General features: G+C 36.6%; 1 pseudogene; it reads right to left on the bottom strand.

The window, feature by feature from the left end:
* Positions 1–6,716: 6,716 nt before the first annotated feature.
* Positions 6,717–7,085, bottom strand: LOC121025467 (60S ribosomal protein L35a-like; annotated as a pseudogene).
* Positions 7,086–7,583: the final 498 nt, after the last annotated feature.

Genomic DNA, 7,583 nt, shown 5'->3' with positions numbered 1-7,583 from the left:
AAATACATTGCAATCCAGGCCTATCTCAAGAAACAAGAAAAATCCCAAAGACAAAATCTAACATCACACCTAAAGGAACTAGAAGCAGAACAGCAAAGGCAGCCTAAACCCAGCAGAAGAAGAGAAATAATAAAGATCAGAGCAGAAATAAACAATATAGAAGCTAAAAAAAACCTGTAGAGCAGATCAACGAAACCAAGAGTTGGTTTTTTGAAAAAATAAACAAAATTGACAAACCTCTAGCCAGGCTTCTCAAAACGAAAAGGGAGATGACCCAAATAGATAAAATCATGAATGAAAATGGAATTATTACAACCAATCCCTCAAAGATACAAGCAATTATCAGGGAATACTATGAAAAATTATATGCCAACAAACTGGACCACCTGCAAGAAATGGACAAACCCAAACACCCACATACTTCCAAAACTCAAACAGGAAGAAGTAGAAAACTTGAACAGACCCATAACCAGAGAAGGAATTGAATCAGTTATCAAAAATCTCCCAACAAATAAGAGTCCAGGACCAGATGGCTTCCCTGGGGAATGATCCCAGACATTTAAAACAGAGATAATACCTACCCTTCTCAAGCTGTTCCAAAAAATAGAAATGGAAGGAAAACTTCCATACTCATTCTATGAAACCAGCATTACTTTGATTTCAAAACCAGACAGAGACCCAGCAAAAAAAGAGAACTACAGGCCAATATCCCTGATGAATATGGATGCAAAAATTCTCCACAAGATATTAGCAAATCAAATTCAACAGCATATAAAAAGAATGATTCACCATGATCAAGTGGGATTTATTCCTGGGCTGCAGGGCAGGTTCAATATTCACAAATCAATCAATGTGATACATCACATTAATAAAAGAAAAGATAAGAACCATATGATCCTGTCAATCGATACAGAAAAAGCATTTGACAAAATTCACTAACATTTCTTAATAAAAACTCTCGAGAAAGACAGGATAGAAGGAACATACTTAAACATCATAAACGCCATTTATGAAAAGCCCACAGCTAATATCATCTTCAATGGGGAAAAACTGAGAGCTTTCCCCCTGAGGTCAGGAACATGACATTGATGTCCACTCTCACCGCTGTTGTTTAACATAGCGTTGGAAGTTCTAGCATCAGCAATCAGACAACAAAAGGATGTAAAAGGCATCAAAATTGGCAAAGATGAAGTCAAGCTTTCACTTTTTGCACATGACATGATACTATACCGGAAAACCCAATAGACTCCACCAAAAGTCTGGTACAACAGATACATGAGTTCAGCAAAGTCACAGGATACAATGTACAGAAATCAGTTGCATTCTTACACACTAATAATGAAGCAACAGAACACAAATAAACTGAACCCATTCCCATTTGCACCAAGAATCCTAAAATACCAGGAAGAAACAAAAAAAAAAATGTAAAAGATTTGTATGCTGAAAACCATAGAAAGCTTATGAAAGCAATTGAAGAAGATACAAAGAAATGGAAAAACATTCCATGCTCATGGATTGTAAGAATAAATATTGTTAAACTGTCAATACTACCCAAAGGAATCTACACATTCAATGCAATCCCAAACAAAATTGCACTAGCATTGTTCTTGAAGCCAGAACAAGCAATCCTAAAATTCATATGGAACCACAAAAGGCCCCGAATAGCCAAAGTAATTTTGAAGAAGAAAACCAAAGCAGAAGGCATCACAATCCCAGACTTTAGCCTCTACTACAAAGCTGTAATCATCAAGACAGCACGGTATTGGCACAAAAACAGATACATAGACCAATGGAATAGAATAGAGACTCCAGAATTGGACCCACAAAAGTATGGCCAACTAATCTTTGACAAATCAGGAAAGAATATCCAATGAAAAAAAGAAAGTATCTTTTTTTTAGTATTTGCTTGATTTTATTTTTTTATTTATGTTTTTAATATGAAATTTATTGTCAAATGGTTTCCATACAACACCCAGTGCTGATCCCAACAGGTGCCCTCCTCAATGCCCATCACCCACTCTCCTCTCCCTCCCACTCCCCATAAACCCTCAGTTTATTCTCAGTTTTTAAGAATCTCTTATGCTTTGGCTCTCTGCCTCTCTAACTTTTTTTTCCTTCTCCTCCCCCATGGTCTTCTGTTAAGTTTCTCAAGATCCACATAAGAGTGAAAACATACGGTATTTGTCTTTCTCTGTATGACTTATTTCACTTAGTGTAACACTCTCCAGTTCCATCCACGTTAGTACAACAGGCCATATTTCAATCTTTCTCATTGCTGAGTAGTATTCCATTTTGTCTAAATGTCCATCAACTGATGAATGGATAAAGAAATTGTGGTTTATATACACAAAAACAGTCTCTTTAACAGATGGTGCTGGGAGAACTGGACAGCAACATGCAGAAGAATGAATCTAGACCACTTTCTTACACCATTCACAAAAATAAACTCAAAATGGATAAAGGATCTGAATGTGAGATGGGAAATCATCAAAACCCTAGAGGGGAAAGCAGGAAAAAAAACCTCTCTGACCTCAGCTGTAGCAATTTCTTACTTGACACATATCCACAGGCAAGGGAATTAAAAGCAAAAATGAACTATTGGGACCTCATGAAGATAAAAAGCTTCTGCACTGAAAAGGAAAAAATCCACAAAACTAAAAGGCAACGGACGAAATGGGAAAAGATATTTGCAAATGACATATTGGATAACGGTCTAGTATCCAAAATCTATAAAGAACTCACCAAACTCCACACCCGAAAAATAAATAATCCAGTGAAGACATGAGCAGAAGACATGAATAGACACTTCTCTAAAGAAGACATTCAGGGGCGCCTAGGTGGCTCAGTCGGTTAAGTGTCCGACTCTGGCTCAGGTCATGATCTCACAGTCCGTGAGTTCAGGCCCCGCATTGGGCTCTGTGCTGACAGCTCAGAGCCTGGAGACTGTTTCAGATTCTGTGTCTCCCTCTCTCTCTGATCCTCCCCTGTTCATGCTCTGTCTCTCTCTGCCTCAAAAAAATAAATAAACGTTAAAATTAAAAAAAAGAAAAAAAAGAAAAGAAGACATTCAGATGGCCAACAGGCACATGAAAAGATGCTAAATGTCACTCCTCCTCAGGGAAATACAAATCAAAACCACACTGAGGTACCACCTCACGCCAGTCAGAGTGGCTAAAAAGAACAAATCAGGAGACTATAGATGCTGGCAAGGATGTGGAGAAATGGGAACCCTCTTGCACTGTTGGTGGGAATGCAAACTGGTGCAGCCACTCTGGAAAACAGTGTGGAGGTTCCTCAAAAAATTAAAAGCAGATCTACCCTATGACCCTGCAATAGCACTCCTAGGAATTTACCCAAGGGATATAGGAGTGCTGATGCATAGGGGCACTTGTACCCCAATGTTTATAGCAGCACTTTCAACAATAGCCAAATTATGGAAAGAGCTAAATGTCCATCAACTGATGAATAGATAAAGAAGTTGTGGTTTATATATACAATGGAATACTACATGGCAATGTGAAAGAATGAAATCTGGCCTTTTGTAGCAATGTGGATGGAACTGAAGATTGTTATGCTAAGTGAAATAAGTCATACAGAGAAAGACAGATACCATATGTTTTCACTCTTATGTGGATCCTGAGAAAGTTAACAGAAGACCATGGGGGAGGGGAAGGGGAAAAAAAGTTACAGAGAGGGAAGGAGGGAAACCTTAAAAACTGAGACTAAACTGAGGGTTGATGGGGGGTGGGAGGGAGGGAAAAGAGGGTGATGGGCATTGAGGAGGGCACCTGTTGGGATGAGCACTGGGTGTTGAATGGAAACCAATTTGACAATAAATTTCATATTTAAAAAAAGAACATAGAAACAGGGTTTTCTGTAGAGATTAAATGTTGTAGTTTTATGTAATATTCATATACATTAATATGAATATTTACATTATAAAGTGATTAAAAATACAAAAGTCTTGTTAAAGAAAGTTTTAATCAATACTCTATCTCCTTCAAAAAATGTCTCACTTTTTAAAATTAAATTTTAGTTAGTTAACATACAGTGCAATATTGGCAACAGGAGTATATTTCAGTGATTCATCACTTACAAACAACATTTAGTGTTTATTACAAAAAGTGCCCTCCTTAATATCTGTCATGCATCTAGCTAATCTCCCACCTATCTCCCTTAATCAACTCTCAGATTGTTCTCTATCATTAAGAGTCTCTTATGGTTTGTTTCCCTCCCTTCCCACATGTCCAACAGTTTTGTTTCTTAAATTTCACATGAGTGAAATAACATGGTATTTGTCTTTCTCTGATTGACTTATTTGGCTTAGCATAATACATTCTAGCTCCATCCACGACATTGCAGATGCCAAGATTTCATTCTTTTTGATGTTTGAGTAATATCCCATTATGTATAATATAATATATATATCGATACTACATCTTCACATCTTCTTTTTCCGTTTATCAGTCAATGGATATCAGAGCTCTCTTCATAGTTTGACTATTGTTGATAATGCTGCTATAAACATTGGGGTGCATATACCCCTTCATATCTGTATTGTTGTAACCTTTGGGGAAATACCTAATAGCACAATTGCTGGATCATAGGGTAGTTCTATTTTTAACTTTTTGAGGAACCTATATACTATTCTCCAAAGTAGCTACACCAGTTTTAATTCTGATAAAAAGTGCAAGAGTGTTCTCCTTTTTTGGTATTCTCATAAACAACCTTTGTATCTAGTGTTGTTAATTTTAGGAATTTAGGTGTGAGATGGAATATCATTGTGGTTTTGATTTGTATTTGCCTGATGATGAGTGATGTTGAGTATCTTTTCATATATCTGTTAGCCATCTGGATGTCTTCTTTGGGAAAGTGTCTATTTATGTCTTCTGTCCGTTTCTTTACTGGATTTTTGTGCGTGTGTGTGCTGAGTTTGATAAGTTGTTTATAGATTTTGGATAGTAACCCCTTATCAGATATGTCATTTATCTTCTCCCATTCCGTTAGCTGCCTTTTAGTTTTGTTGTTTCCTTTGCTGTGCAGAAGCTTTTTATCTTGATGAAGTCCCAATAGTCTATGCTTGCTTTTGTTTTCCTTGCATTAAGTGACATGACTAGTAAGAAGTTGCTGTGACTGAGGTCACAGAGGTTGCTGCCTGCATTCCCCTCTAGAATTTTGATAGTTTCCTGTTTCACATTTAGGTCTTTCATCCATTTTGAAATTACTTTTGTGTGTGGTGTAAGAAAGTGGTCCAGGTTTATTCTTCTGCATGTTGCCGTCATTTTCCCAACACCATTTCCTGCAGAGACCTTTTTTCTATTGGATATTTTTTTCCTGCTTTGTCAAACATCAGTTGACCATATAGTTGTGGGTCCATTTCTATTCTGTTCCATTGATCTATGTGTCAGTATTTGTGCCAGTATCATACTGCATTTTGTTTTAAAAAATGTTGATGTTTATTTATTTTTGAGAGAGAGAGAGAGAGAGAATCGAAGCAGGCTTCAGGCTCCGAGCTGTCAGCACAGAGCCCGACACAGAACATGAACTTATGGACTGCAAGATCATGACCTGAGCTGAAGTTGGATGCTTAACTGACTGAGCCACCCAGGCACCCCCACCCCCATACTGTCTTGATGACTACAACTTTGTAGTATAGCTTAAAATTTGGAATTGTGATGCCTCAAGTTTTCTGTTTTTCAGGATTACTTTGACTATTCAGGGTCTTTTGTGGTTCCATACAAATTTTGGGATTGTTTGTTCTAGCTCTGTGAAGAATGCTGTTGGTATTTTGATATGTATTGCATTAAATGTCTAGATTGCTTTGGATAGTATAGACATTTTACCAAGGTTTGCTCTTCCAATGCATGAGCATGGAATGCTTTTCCATTTCTTTGTGTCCTCTTTAATTTCTTTCATAAGTGTTCTATAGTTTTCAGAGTACAGACCTTTTACCTTTTTAGTTAGGATCAGCCCTGCAGCCCAGGAATAATTCCCACTTGATCATGGTGAATAATTCTTTTAATGTACTGTTGAATTCTATTTGCTAGTATCTTGTTGAGAATTTTGCAAACATGTTCATCAGAGATATTGGCCTGTAATTCTCCTTTTTAGAGGTGTCTTTGTTCAGTTTTGGAATCAAGGTAATCCTGGATTTCTAGAATGAGTTTGGAAGTTTTTCTTATATTTCTATTTTTTGGAAAAGTTTGAGAAGAATAGGTGTCAACTCTACTTTAAATGTCTTGTAGAATTCCCCTAGGAAGCCATTTGGCCCAGGACTCTTGTTTCTTGGGAGAATTTTATTATTGATTCAATTTTTGCTGGTTATGGGCCTGTTCAAATTTTCTTTTTATTCCTGTTTCAGTTTTGGAAATTTGTAAGTTTGTAGGAATTTGTCCATTTCTTCCAGATTATCCAGTTTGCTGGCATTTAATTTTTCATAGTATTCTTATGTAATTGTTTGTATTTCTATGTTGTTAGTTATGATCTGTCCTCTTTCATTTATGATTTTATCTAATTGGGTCCTTTGTCTTTTCTTTTTAATTAGCCTGGCTAAGGCTTCATCAATTTTGTTTATTCTTTCCAAAAACTATCTCTTAGTTTCATCGATCTGTTCTACTGGGTTTTTGTTGTTGTTTTTGTTGTTTCTATATTGTTTATGTCTGCCCTAATCTTCCATTGCTGTAAGTGGGGTGTTAAAATTCCCCACTATTTTTTCTCAAGAGAACAAATCCACATCTTTATTTATTTACTTTTCAGTTAGTTTAAATCCTTGAGGGATACAGCATCACACAGATTCTGTTGCCAATGGCTTTAGCAGGAAAATTGCTTTGGAATTTTGCATGAACAATGCCACTGTTTCCATGAGCACGAGTTACTTTTCCCCAGATTACTCTGGTTTTATTCAGTTTGCCACCAGGAGTTACTGTGTTGTTCTTTGCTTTGTACACATAAGTACATCTCTTGCCTAGATGGAATTCAGTTTCATAAACACCTTCAATTTTAAGAAGAGCTGTGTGCTCCCTCTGGTTCCAGAGACCCCGTTTATAGCCAGCAAAAATGGCTTTGTATCACAGCCTTCCAGACATATTTGTCATTTCAGGAGTCCTGTTCCCAGAAGGCCTCCAAAGGTTCCAAGATGGCAGAAAGAGAAAGGCCAAAATTCCCTACTATTATTGTATTATTATCAATGAGTTTATGTTTGTTATTAATCGATTTATATATTTTGGTGTACCAAGTTGGGGGCATAAATATTTACAATCATTAGATCTTCTTGATGGATAGACCCCTTAATTATAATATAATGCCTTCTCATCTCTTGTTATAGTCTTTGTTTTAAAATCTAGTTTGTCTACGTATGGCTACTCCAGCTTTCTTCTGACCTCCATTATAATGAAAGATGGTTTTCCATCCCCTCACTTTCAATCTGCAGGTATCTTTAGGTCTAAAATGAGTCTTTTGTAGGCAGCATAGAGATGGATTTTATTTCTTTCTTTTTTTTCATCCATTCTGATATCCTATGTCTTTTGATTGGAGCACTTAGTCCATTTACATTCAGAGTGATTATTGAAAGATATGAATTTAGT

Source organism: Herpailurus yagouaroundi, unplaced genomic scaffold (genome assembly GCF_014898765.1).
Source record: "Herpailurus yagouaroundi ecotype Mexico unplaced genomic scaffold, PumYag 67641, whole genome shotgun sequence".
NCBI classification, from domain to species: Eukaryota; Metazoa; Chordata; class Mammalia; order Carnivora; family Felidae; genus Herpailurus; species Herpailurus yagouaroundi.
The sequence above is the reverse complement of the archived record's forward strand: the minus strand, read 5'-3'. Positions and strand labels throughout refer to the sequence as shown.